Source organism: Callorhinus ursinus, unplaced genomic scaffold, assembly GCF_003265705.2.
Source record: "Callorhinus ursinus isolate GAN/ISIS: 27379988/994484 unplaced genomic scaffold, GSC_fseal_2.0 scaffold7, whole genome shotgun sequence".
Classification (NCBI taxonomy): domain Eukaryota; kingdom Metazoa; phylum Chordata; class Mammalia; order Carnivora; family Otariidae; genus Callorhinus; species Callorhinus ursinus.
The window spans coordinates 14421327-14434898 of record NW_027397069.1 but is presented as its reverse complement, the minus strand read 5'-3'; the positions used below and the strand labels follow the sequence as shown (position 1 = coordinate 14434898).

Below are 13572 nucleotides of genomic sequence, written 5' to 3'. Positions count from 1 at the left end.
GGGTGGCTGGGTGATGGACATTGGGGAGGGTAATTAACATATGTTATTTGCTTCAGGGGTACAGGTCTGTGATTCAACAGTCTTACAGAATTCACAGTGCTCGCCATACTACATATCCTCCCCAATGTCCATCACCCAGCCACCCCATCCCTCCCACCCTCCTCCCCTCCAGCAACCCTCAGTTTGTTTCCTGAGATTAAGAGTCTTTTAATAATTCATTAAAATGTTAAAGAGTTTAGAGAAAACAGAAAACATTTTCAGAGAATTTTATAGAATTAAAAAGTGTTAAAAATCAAATGGGTTATACTCATAAAGCTGCAAAAATATAATAACTTGAGTACTCAATCTAAGAGGAAAGGAAGACTTCGTGTAGCTTAAGAAAAAATTAGCACACTGGAAAATAGGTCCAGATAAGATACTTAGTCTGAAGCCCAAGACAAAAGTTGCCTTGTTGTGAGAATTTTTCTAAACACCTCATAGAATAACATCTCTGCTCGTTCTGTTAATTTTTTTTTCCTGACTTTCATTTATGGTGTCCCTTTCCTTCATCTATTTCGTTTACTTTTTTGTATTTGGAAATTTGAGAATTCTTTGTGGCCACAGATGAGCATCATTCTTATAGAAAAATTCTGCATTTGCTTCTGGATATTTGAAGACATTTCCAATTGAAGATTTACTTAAATACCAGGTAAGACTGAGGACGGAAACCCTAAAGAATGTATTCAGGCATCAAAATGTGTGAACTGTGACTTGTGGTCTAAAAAACTTAGTATATATATGTTCTCTTCCACACTATCCAAGCCTGTGACAAATGAGTGTTGTTGTTTTTTTTTCACCCTTTCTGTGGTTTTTGTTTGTTTCTTTGCTTTTACATCACCCTTTTCACTGATGATTTAGGTCTGCAAGATTCCCAGCTTCATGTGAGGGTCTCTAATTCAGCTCCAGGCAATTGTATGGTCTAGATTTTGTTGTTCTTCCGATCCCTTTTTGGTGGTTACAACTCTTCACAAATAAAAACCATTTTAGTCTTGGTACAAGGTTTGTTACATGACAGTGTGTCATGGAAACAGTATTCTCTTTTTGTTTTTTTGTTGTTGTTGTTTGTTTTGGCCTTCAAAAATTTCCTTTATACTCTTCAGATGTACTTTTAAAAAGTTTTTTTCATGTTTAAAAAGTTTAGTTTTTTGTTACATATTTTGGGTCTTTAATAAGATCTTACAGTATAAGGAACTTTTGATAGGAAATATTTTAAGCCTACCAAATTACTACTCTTCTTCAAACTGCTCTAATTGCTTTCACCAAGAACTCTGTGTTCAATCTAGTAAGTTCAGAGTTTCCATCCTACTTGAGTTATATGTTGCCCATAATTGACCATTGCTTCCTTCTTGATGTACTTACTCTACCTTTCTTCTAGAATATTCAATTTTCTTCTTCACTAACCATTGCTCCTGAGATGCTAATGTTGGATGCTCATTTTCTCAACACTAATGCATAAGAAAACTCAGAGGTTCTGTACCCTGTCTTATTCTCTGTTCTCTCTTTCTTTGGGACTAATCTCATGCGCTCCCAAGCTCACATACCATCTATGCACTCACTGATGTTTCCTAATGTGTGTCTCCAACCTCTTGAATTAAAGATGTGTATAACAGTTGGCCACTGGAAATCTTGAACAAAAGTCTTGTTCCTATTCCTCACCAGTTCCTCTTGCTGTATTCTGACACCTTTCAGTAAAGGATGCTTTCAGTGAAGGACACCTTCATTTCTTTGGATGCTCAGGCCAAATAACCATTAGTCATCCCAGACTACTTTTTCACATCTCACATTTGATCGGTATGAAAATACTGTGGCCTATACCTTTCGGATGGTGGAATTCAACCACTATACTGCTGCACACTCCGTCCCCACCTAGGGTGCCCTTGCTGTCTTGTCCGCCTGGACTTTGAACACCACAAAACCATGTGGGAACCTGACCAGTGGTTTCCTCTTCAGTGAGGCCTCCCCTAACAACTTGAGAATAGTGGCCTCTGCCATTCTACCGTCCTACTCTGCTATGGTTCCCTTTGTGGAATTTATCTCCACATTACATACCATGGGTGGGTTTGTTTCTTAATGGCTTTGCCTCAAAAATCTAATCTTCGTGTAAGCAAGGATTTTTTTTTTTTTCCTTTTGTTCCCTGCCTACATCACGAGCTCCAGAACAAAGCCTGGCACAGAGTAAATGATTTAAAAAGCAAAACAAACTAACCCCATAGTTTAATAGGTATAATTTTATTGTATAGGAGATGGGGAGGGTAAGACCGTTTTTTTGTGTGTTTCCCAATGCCCTAGAGCTAGAATAGCTAAAAACTAAATCCGGGTCATTTTCAAACAATAACAAAACAGAAAGTGCCACTTCCTGTTGTCCCTTGCTGTGGTCATAAAAAGTTCTTCACATGGTATTCATGACTTCACAGTCTGACCCCAATCTGTCCTTTGAACCTCATCTCTTATATGAATCACTTTCTTACAGAAGAACTATGTGAACCTCAGCTCTGTTCTCGCTGCTTTTCTCCGAAAAGGTCATGCCCTGTGTACCTCTGTGCTCCGCCTCCCACTTCTTCCTTAGCCTGGAGTGACCTCGTTCCCTGTTTCTGGCTAATCAAACCTTCCACTGTCTTCAACCCAGGTCAAATGTCACTTAAATCATCAAGTCCGATCCAGTCATCTCAGTAAAAATTAATCTTTTTTCCTTCTCAGGCATTGCCGAAGCACTTAGTTTTTATAGAATTTTTGATACTTTACACTGTGTGCCTTGTGTTAAATGCAATCATATGTCTGCCTGTTGCCCTCATGAGAAACTAAGCTGCTTGAGGACAGTAGTTTCTATTTAATCACCTTCACATCCTTCCTTTAGGTCTTAATGGTGTTGCATATACATGGGCTGTGTTCAGTTAAATACTGCAGAAGTTCTTGTCACTGCCTCATCATATCCAGCTGTTCCTATTATTTTCAGTTTCTTTTAGACAAAGGTCTTATATGAATCACAGATATACGATCATGCAGAAACCACGTTTTTCTCTCAATGACAAAAATACTATTTCAATCATTTTTTTATTTTTATTTTTTTTAATTTTAGGATAATCTTTTTCTTGCATTTTTTTATTTTATTATGTTAATCACCATACATTACATCATTAGGTTTTGATGTAGTGTTCCATGGCTCATTGTTTGCACATAACACCCAGTGCTCCATGCAGAACGTGCCCTCTTTAATACCCATCACCAGGCTAACCCATCCCCTCCACCCCCCTCCCCTCTAGAACCCTCAGTTTGTTTCTCAGAGTCCATCGTCTCTCATAGTTCTTTTTTTTTTTTAATATCCGTTTTTAGTGACCCACATAGCTGGGAAAATATTGCTGGATTTTTTTATGGTCCACCATAGAACTTTCTAAGTCTGTTAGAGGGATGCTGCCTATCTTGGCTATATATTATTTCCCACCTTGAGAAAAGGAGCATAGATGGAGTATGTTTATTTCAGAAAATTGGCAGGAACTGGCTTTGAAGGAAAGTTGGTTAAGCTGGAGATACAGCTGTAAGCTTTGTTCCCTTTCTTCTCCCCTAAGGAAGTAGACACAGAAGCATGTATTCAGGAAGTTCTGGCTCAGGAAGTAATTCATGTTTTCACCAGGCAGACCTCATTGTGACATCTGTAGGGCTTCATAGGAAGCTCATACCCAGTGTAGAAGTAGAAGTCACTCTGTCAGGTGTCTGTGTCCTCCGAGGTGGTACGCAGCTGGGCCACATGAGCTACATAGTCAGCTTCCTTGACATAACCATCAAACTGCAGGGAAGAGACAGTGATGCTTTCCCTGTCCTCCATCTTAATGCTGTCATCAGTAGGAACTGGGCAGGTTGGTCTGGAGCTGGTTTGGAATCTGAAACCAGACTTTGAATTTTTTCCATAGGGAGCCATCTTCACTGGGGAAACACAGCAAAAGAAATAGGAACTGTCATCCCCATCCAGATTCCCTTGTCACTGGTGCCTCCCACATACTTCATGACTTCGGGCATTGCTTCCCGTTGAGCCTCACCCACAGGCTGATCTGTCACTTCCCCTGTGGCAAACCTTCCTCCTTCACAGGTCCTTTCCTTATAGGAGACCTTTTCCTTGCCCCCTTTGCTCAGGACCTCCCAAGGCCATGTTTTTATCCTTTCAAACAGCAAGTTCTTGATCATGCCCAAATGACGTGGCTGTAGCGCTCTGGACGCACCAGTGGACCATCCAATTCTTTTTTCATGTTATTTTGATGCATAAAATAATAAACTCAAACTTTCCTTTTTCTGACAGATTATATGTTACTATAATGATCAGTAATACAACCAGCAGCACTTACTTACAACGTGTTTTCCAGTAAAACCGCATTACTTAAATATAATGAAAACAGGAGTTAAGAGAAAAAATTACGCAGGGAGGCAAACATGGGGTGATCAAACGTGTATCTGGGAGGGAAATTCTCACTGAGACATGAAGGGAAATAAGGTCTTCCCAGTCTGTTTAATTTTTTTAATTCTGCCCCATATCAAGTCCAACGGATTTTCAGCTTCTGTTGTACATATTCTTTAACCCTTAGGAACTTGGGGTATGTATCTATGGTAAAGCAGATAATGTTAATGTAGTTAACACTGAAGCTACTTTGCTAGAGTTACTGTAAGTAGGTAAATAAGGCAAAGATAAGAGTTCAGACTAGCAAGGACTTTTTTTTTAACATATAATGTATTATTTGTTTCAGAGGTACAGATCTGTGATTCAACAGTCTTACACGATTCACAGCGCTCACCATAGCACATACCCTCCCCAGTGTCTATCACCCAGCCACCCCATCCCTCCCACCCACCACCACTCCAGCAACCCCCAGTTTGTTTCCTGAAATTAAGACTTCCTCATATCAGTGAGATCATATGATACATGTCTTTCTCTGATTGACTTATTTCGCTCAGCATAATTCCCTCTAGTTCCATCCACGTCCTTGCAAATGGCAAGATTTCGTTTTTCTTTTTGATGGTTGCATAATATTCCATTGTGTGTGCATATATATATATACCACATCTTCTTTATCCATTCATCTGTTGATGGACATCTTGGCTCTTTCCATAGCTTGGCTAATGTGGACATTGCTGCTATAAACATCAGGGTGCACATACCCCTTCGGATCGCTACATTTGTATCTTTGGGGTAAATACCCAGTAATGCAATTGCTGGGTTTTATGGTAGCTCTATTTTCAACTGTTTGAGGAACCTCCATACTGTTTTCCAGAGTGGCTGCACCAGCTTGCATTCCCACCAACAGTGTAGGAGGGTTCCCCTTTCTCCGCATCCCCACCAACATCTGTCATTTCCTGACATGTTAATTTTAGCCATTCTGACGGGTGTGAGGTGGTATCTCATTGAGGTTTTGATTTGGATTTCCCTGATGCCGAGCGATGCTGAGCACTTTTTCATGTGTCTGTTGGGCATTTGGATGTCTTCTTTGGAAAAATGTCTGTTCATGTCTTCTGCCCATTTCTTGATTGGATTATTGGTTCTTTGGGTGTTGAATTTGATAAGTTCTTTATAGATTTTGGATACTAGCCCTTTATCTGATATGTCATTTGCAAAATCTTCTCCCATTCTGTCGGTTGTCTTTTGGTTTTATTGACTGTTTCCTTTGCAGACTAGACAAGTACTTTACCATGCTAAGATATTTGTATCTGTGCCTTATGCATATGAAGAACCAGTGAAGGTTTTTGAGCAGAAAAGGAACTTAACCATATTTGGCATTTGAGAATTTAACATCAGATTCAGCAGGAAATATAAAACTGTCTAGGGAAGAAATTTGAGTCATGGAGTTTTGTTTTTTTTTTAAAGGTTTTATTCATTCATTTGACAGAGAGAGACACAACAAGAGAGGGAACACAAGCAGGGGGAGTGGGAGAGAGAGAAGCAGGCTTCCCATGGAGCATGGAGCCCGATGCAGGGCTCGATCCCAGGACCCCGGGATCATGACCTGAGCCTAAGGCAGACGCTCAATGACTGAGCCACCCAGGTGGCCTGAGTCATGGAGTTTTTTAGCTGAGTGAAAAATGAAGGGCTCATTCTTGGCAGCAGATCAGTAGTAGTTGGGGGGGAGAAGCCCATAAACGAAGTGCAAACGTAGACCATAGACCCTGCAAAAATAATTTATTAAAGTATTTACTAATTTTAGTTTCATTAATTTTTATAGAGTGCTTACTATAAAGCTTGCACCTAAGAATATAGTGCTATTAAAGTGTAAAATAGTGAAGTATTTTATCTTGTCAAGGAGATGAGGAAAGTGACTGCCGCTGAGAAAGAACAGGGAGGGTTCACTGAAGTGAAGAAGGAAAGGGAGGGTATTTCCAACTGTAGGAGCAGCCTGAGCAATTCCAGTGTCAGGATAGGGCTTGGCAAGTATGAGAAACTGGTTTAAGTCCAATAGTGAATTCAGAAGACAGAAAAGAGGATTCATAGTGTGAGGGGAGACTGAAGACATGGCTAAGGGCTGCACCAGGAAGAATGCCATAGACCGTGTTAAGAATTTCTCTTTTAATGCAATAGGATTTGGACATTCAACCACCTTTGCATTGGTTTTACTTGCTTTTCTTGAGTGCTTTTAAGAAAGATCTAGGACAAATATTTTTTCTCACAGCCTTGGAATATTGGAAGTTAAAGCCCTTTCTGTCTTTGAGAGGAAAAGAAAAAAAATCATATTTTGATTTTGGGGAGATGTCAAAAAAATGTTTCTGGTTGTCCTTGCCTTCCTATCCTCCCAGTGGAAAGAAAAAAGATGTGGATCTAGAGACCCTAGAATTGATGGGAGGTGTGAGGGTGGGGGGGGTGGAGGAAGCAGGAAGTGTTAGATTGTAAAGATTGGGAAACCTGAACAGCGTAATGAGAAAAACTAGAGGACCCAGAAGGAAATAAGTGAATGGGTCTTGCAAAACATATTCATTTGCATGAGGCCTTCTCAATAACTCAGGATCGCTGATCAGAACTACATATGGGTTCATCTTATTTTTATCCATGCCATGGGATGTGCATAACCATTTTTGGCTACCCTTTGTGGCCATCCTAGAGTGTGTACCCCCAAGATCTCTAGCATGCTTTAGGGAGGAACATTCTCTATACGTTAGAGGGCTGGGATTGAGCTGAGCCAGTTTGAGATTACTAGACTGGAATAGTAATTACTTCATTTTTGCTAAGAACAATGAGAAAGCAATGGGTAGTCTTAATATATTTGTATTTTAAAGCAGCACTCTGGCTGCAGAATGTGGAATAATAGATTCTGGAGAGAATGCACACAGCATTTGCTGACTATTGTAATGGGCCTGTCTACAGATTGTGTACCATTGATCTAACAGTGGAAATGAAAAAAAAAAAACATTTTGGATATGAAAGGATTATTAGGTCACTTAAAAAATGATAGCTTATTGATTGGATATTGAAGATGAGAAGTGAGAATTGAGCCAAAGGATTCCAAGTCATCCAAAGAGGAAAACTAATCAGTGTGGTCTTCACAAGTTGAATAGAAAGTTAAAAAGAATATCTATGCTGTCCATCAGGAAGTTGCAAATGTAGATCTGAAACAGTTAAAAGTTGGAGGTTCATGACTTCCATCATTTGCAGAGGATCATCAACAAAACATAGTAGGGGTCAGTTGATAGAATTTACAGTTTCATCTAGTATTCAAAATACTATAGGATAGGGGTGCTTGGGTGGCTCAGTTGGTTAAACGACTGCCCCCGCGTCAGGCTCCTTGCTCAACAGGGAGCCTGCTTCTTCCTCTCCCTCTGCCTGCTACTCCGCCTGCTTGTGCTCTCTCGCTCTCTGTCAAATAAATAAATAAAATCTTTAAAAAACATACTGCAGGATAAGTAATTCAGGGCACCAACTTATGGATGAGAAAAGCAAGGCTCATTTGCATAGGATGTGATTTCAAAATTTGCTTCCTTTAATTACTATCATTTTCTGTCTCTGAATGGATGAGCTTGCAAAACAAAGATAAGAAGACTCTCCAGCAAAGGAGAATGAAAAAAAGGACAGAGAACCATACAAAGAAAGCTAGAAACTGAAGTACTTTTGAAGTCAATAGTGGAGATTTGATGGTTTTGAATATTGGTGTTAATGGAGTTTGTTAACCTCGTAGAGTACCCCAAAGATGTGTAGGATGAGGAATTGAAAACAAGTTATTTTCATTGTTATTCAATAAACTTTGTTGAGCAAGTAATCTGTGCCAGGTACTCCTCCAGATGCTGTGAATAAAATAGTGAACAAAACAGAAAAATCACCTTTCTAATAGCAATTAAATTCTGGTAGGACACAGACCATAAACATTCATGCAATTTAAGACCATGATTTGACATTTAACAATGAGGCAGTCACTGCAGTTACCAAAGAGAAGTAGTCTCTGGGGTGGAAGCCAAATAGCCATGAGTTGAAGAATTTAGAGGAGGCGATGCTGGAGTGGGATAAGAGGAACATGATTATTGTTGTGCCTAGTGTTAGGAGAAAGGATGTTCTATACAGGTTGCTGAGGTATGTTGATCGCATGTTCAAAAACCAGACTAAGATGGGACTAGACACATTTGAGGGGTTCTTGGATATGTATGACCTCCTCTTATGCAGCTTCCAACTAACAGGTTAAAGTGGAATTTTTTAAAACTAACATACAGTGTTAATTTTAGGTGTATAATGTATTGATTGAACAATTCTATACATTACTTAGTGTTCACCACAATAAGCGTAGTCACCATACTACATTGCTAATTAATTCCCTACGCTGTACTTTATATCTCCATGATTTATAACTGGAAGTTTGTTTCATCCATTCCCCACCCACCTCCCCTCTGCCGACCACCAGTTCTCAATTTGAATGTTTTTTTTTCTGCCTCTTTTGTTTTGTTTTTAGATTCCACATATAAGTGAAATCATGGTATTTGTCTTTCTCTGACTTATTTCATCTTAGCATAATACCCTCTAGCTCATTCATGCTGTTGCAAATGGCAAGATTTCATTCTTTATGGCTGAGTAATATTCCATTGCATATATACCACATCTGTATCCACTCATTTACAGATGCTTCCATATCTTGGCTATTATAAATAATGCTACAGTGAACATCCGGATGCAAATATCTTTTTGAATTAAGTGTTTTCACTTTCTTTTTTTTCAGATTTATTTATTTGAGGGGGAAGGAGGGGCAGAGAGAAAGGGAGAGAAATTCTCGAGCAGACTTCCCGCTGAGTGTAGAGCCCAATGTGGGGCTTGATCCCAGGGCCCTGAGATCATGACCTGAGCCGAAATCAACAGTTGGCTGCTTAACCGACTGAACCACCCAGGTGCCCCAGTGTTTTCATTTTCTTCGAGTGTACACCCACTAGTGGAATTACTGGATCATATGGTAGTCCTATTTTTAATTATTTTTTGAGGAATCTCTATACTGCTTTCCATGTAGCTGCACCAGTTTACATCCCCACCAACAGTGCAGGAGGGTTCCTTTTTCTCCACATCCTCGCAACACTTCTTTTTTTGATTCCAGTCATTCAGACTGGACCTCCAGGTTTTAGATTCAGCAGATCTGGGGTGGGGCCCAAGAATTTTCATTTCTAATGGGTTCCCAGGTGATGCTGAGGCTGCCGGTTGGTGGATGACACTTTAAGAATAACTGCCTTAAATAAGAGTAGATTTTGTAAATAATCAGAATAGTCCAGACCTTAATGACATCCCTTGTTCTTTCTCCCAACCAGTTCTTAATCACAGGCAACCAGAAGCTCTGAGCTAACCTGGGAAATTATGTTCTTATTTAATTTTTAGAAAGCTGAATATAAATGTCCAACAGGCTGGTTTGCTCCATCCCTGAAAAGGTCCCTATGTCTCATCATAATAAAGGTTCCACACACATTGCAGAATGCCAATTTTGCTACCAAGGAGCAAGTTCTTAAAAGTGCATTTCACAGAATATAGAAAACAACCAATTAAACTTTTCTCACAGCAGGACCTCCCTTTAAAGTACTCTAATCATGAAGAATCACTTGTATTCCTCCGAAAAGTTGGGTTATGACTAATATTAACTTAAGGTGTGAGATTTTAACATTTGCTTTCTTGTGAAGTTATTAACTTTGTTTTTTTTGTTTTTTTTTGTTTTTTTTTAGTAAATGTTCTCATTGAACTCACAAACTATACCTATTAGAAGCAGCTTGCTCTGTTCAGATTATTCCAATAATACTCTGCCTGGCCTCCCAATGTCCTCCTCCGTTTGTGAATGCTTCCTTGACCCTTGTACCATTTTTGTACACATTTTAGTTTTTCTGTTGCCAGTTAACTCTGGTTAGATTCTTCTTTCAGGTCAAAGCTTAAATGCCATTTAATTCAGTGAGCTCTATCTTACTCCCTTGTGCTAGGTCCAGATTCCTTTGTTATAAGTGCACACTGGACATTGATTTTTTTTGTTTATATTGAAAGAACTGTATATAAAAACTTAAAAGCATATATGTATAAATACAAATATATGTGTGGATATGCATAAAATACACAAATTAAAGGTATACATACCGATATATTTTCTGGAAGTTACTGTACTTGTACACCAGCAGCCATCTACATCAAGAATTAGGATATTACTAGGGCACCTGGGTGGCTCAGATGGTTAAGCGTCTACCTTCGTCTCAGGTCATGATCCCAGGGTCCTGGGATCGAGTCCCGCGTTGGGCTCCCTGCTCCTTGGGAGCCTGCTTCTCCCTCTGCCTCTCTCTCTCCCTCTCTCTCTCTTTCATGAATAAATAAATAAAATCTTTGAAAAAAAAAAAAGAATTAGGATATTACCAGAACACCATCTGCCATCTTGTGTCCCGTTAAAGATCTGGACAGGAAGTTTTAGTGACCTCAGTTCCATGCACCTGTAGACCTATTCTCTGCCCTTCACTAGAAGGCTGGTCTAGGATGACATTTATAGAGATTCTAGACCCCGGCCTGAGACAGAATGAACCTGGGCTGTGGAGTCAACAAGAAAAGTGCATTAAGCTCTTGGAGCCATGGTACCCTCTCAGAAGACCTGGAGTTTAAAAACTCTACTTTATGGGACTTTTGTAGAATTATGATACTGAATATGTAAAGCACCCAGCCCAAAATCAGCGCTATTTAAATACTAATTTTTTTTTCTACTGCTTTCTGGTATAAAGAAGATTCTCTATTCTTCCATAATTCTGCCAGATATTTCTGTTCTTGGTCTTGAATTCTCTGCCATCTTAAGGAGATGGAAGATATTTTCTTATAGGACATATATAGGGTTCTTTTTGACCATCTATTAAAATCATCCATAATTTTGTCTAGTAGGAGCCAAGTATGACTGGTCAATTTATATTATCTCCAGTCTTCATAATCTTGCTTGAAGGTAGATATAATTATCTCAGAGGTGTTAAGTGATCTTTCAAGTGGAGAGAGCTCTAACTCTCAAAAGTAGGATTCACATTTAGGTACTTGTCATTCCTCCAAGTCTCACCGTTTCTGTGTGCATTGTGTGATATGGAGGTTGGGTGCCCATGAGAAGAAACTCTGGAATGAAATCAGGAAAAATAGTCATTTATGTGATGCTCTATTACACATTGGTAAGAATTCATGTTTTTAAAAAGATTTTGATTATAATTGTACCTTTCCATTTTAACTTGCTTATCTGTGTTGTAAAAATTTAAGCAGTGCTTAAATAATCTCTAACTGAAATCAAATGGTGGTATTACATTTGCTGTATGCATAGAGCAAAATACTTCACACCTAGAAGAACATTGCATTTGTTAATTCTATACTATCTCTGAAGGAATAGAATGATTACGCGAATAAGTTATGTGGGTAAAACATCTTTTCAAACATTGACTTCTAATGTCTACACTCCATTCCACCTCTGTCGTATCATGCCTCTCAGTAGAAAGATAAACTTTTAGTACAAGTAGCCATCCAGTCCACAATTTTAATAAAACTGTAGTTGATAAATATCTTCAAACAGGCATATTGCTATGTATGTCAAGAGCATTGTGATTCACTGTATGTAGTTTTGATGTATTGAGTTTCTGTACCTAAATGTTATATACCTGTGAGCATAATAATTTCAGAGTGGTTTTGAAACAGTACAAGACTGATACTGCAGGTCTTCCTGCTCCTTGCTGTGTGTTCAGTTTTCATGTTTCACTGAAATCTTAATAGTGCCAATGATTCTAACTTAGTTTATTAAAATTTTGAATGAAGATAGATATTAAATATGTCTAAACACTATGAAAGAGGTTATAGTCCCCTGATTTTCTAGTTATTGTGATATAAACTGGAATTTGTAAGATGAGTATTATATTAATAGAAATCTACATGAAAATAGTATTCTTGGGGCACCCGGGGGGCTCGGTCGGTTAAGGGTCTGCCTTCAGCTCAGGTCATGATCCCATGGTCCTGGGATGGAGCCACATGCCAGACTCCCTGCTAGCAGGGAGTCTGCTTTTCCCTCTCCCCCACCCCCCTCGTGTGTGCCTGTGCGCGCGCTCTCTCTCTCTCTCTCGAATAAATAATTTTAAAAAATAGTATTCTTTCTTTGAAAATAGTATTCTTAATTATGAAATTCCAATCTTATATTTTTAAAATGTGCTATTTCCAATTTTATATAATTTAGGTTTTCAAAAGGACCAACTGCTATTTTACATTTTAAATTTTCTTGGTGGGACATGAATATAAATAGGATATAACATCTGCAACTTGTGAGCAAATACCAAATGAAGTAATCTGAAATTTTCTGGAATGGTTGATTTGAATACATTAATGAACTTTTTTTTTGAAAGTAAAAATTCTTAAGATGACCTCTTTTGCTTTAATTATTCTACAAATAGGTTGAAGGGGGAAACGTAAAGTCAAATGATTAAGAGTATTATTGAAAATTTTTTACCCTGATTTTTCTTATAGGTTACCTCATGTGTTTTAATAAAACATGCAATAAATGAATGCCTATTTGGCCTTGATATTAGTAATAGATAAACTTCAGATGATTTTTTTAAATCTCTAAAGTTCAAATATGATAGTATGAGAGATCTAACATATGACATATAGGATTCTCAGGATGAAATTTAAGTATCTCTTGCTAATCCTCAAAGTTCAAAATAACCTCTTATATGATATTTGATGCACTAATCTCTGATATCTGCTAGAGGTAAGTAATAACTAAAGAAAAATGCCTCTGTAATGTATAATTTATCCAGTCCATTTCATAGATTTTTAATTAGTATCTATTTGGCAGAGTGTGATGAAAAATAAAGACAAGGTTCTTGGCTTCATGGAATTCATAGCTGGTAGGTTATGCATACATGCAACAGAAAATCACATAAATTCTTTCAGTGCACTTGCTAAATATTACATGAAGAAAAAATAAAATAACAGGGAACCCCTTAAACAGCATAGTCAGGCACAGATTTCTAGAATTGAAAGATGTAATCTCAGAAGATCTGAAAGGTGATGTAAGATTTCCAAGGCTAGAAGGAATGGGGAAAGCTTCTTGATAGAGGGTATATATA

At 38.4% G+C, this 13572-nt stretch overlaps 1 pseudogene; it reads right to left on the bottom strand.

Annotated features, from left to right (window-relative positions):
* Positions 1 to 3652: 3652 nt before the first annotated feature.
* Positions 3653 to 13572, bottom strand: part of LOC112826324 (heme-binding protein 1 pseudogene) — a 25097-nt pseudogene continuing 15177 nt past the window's right edge.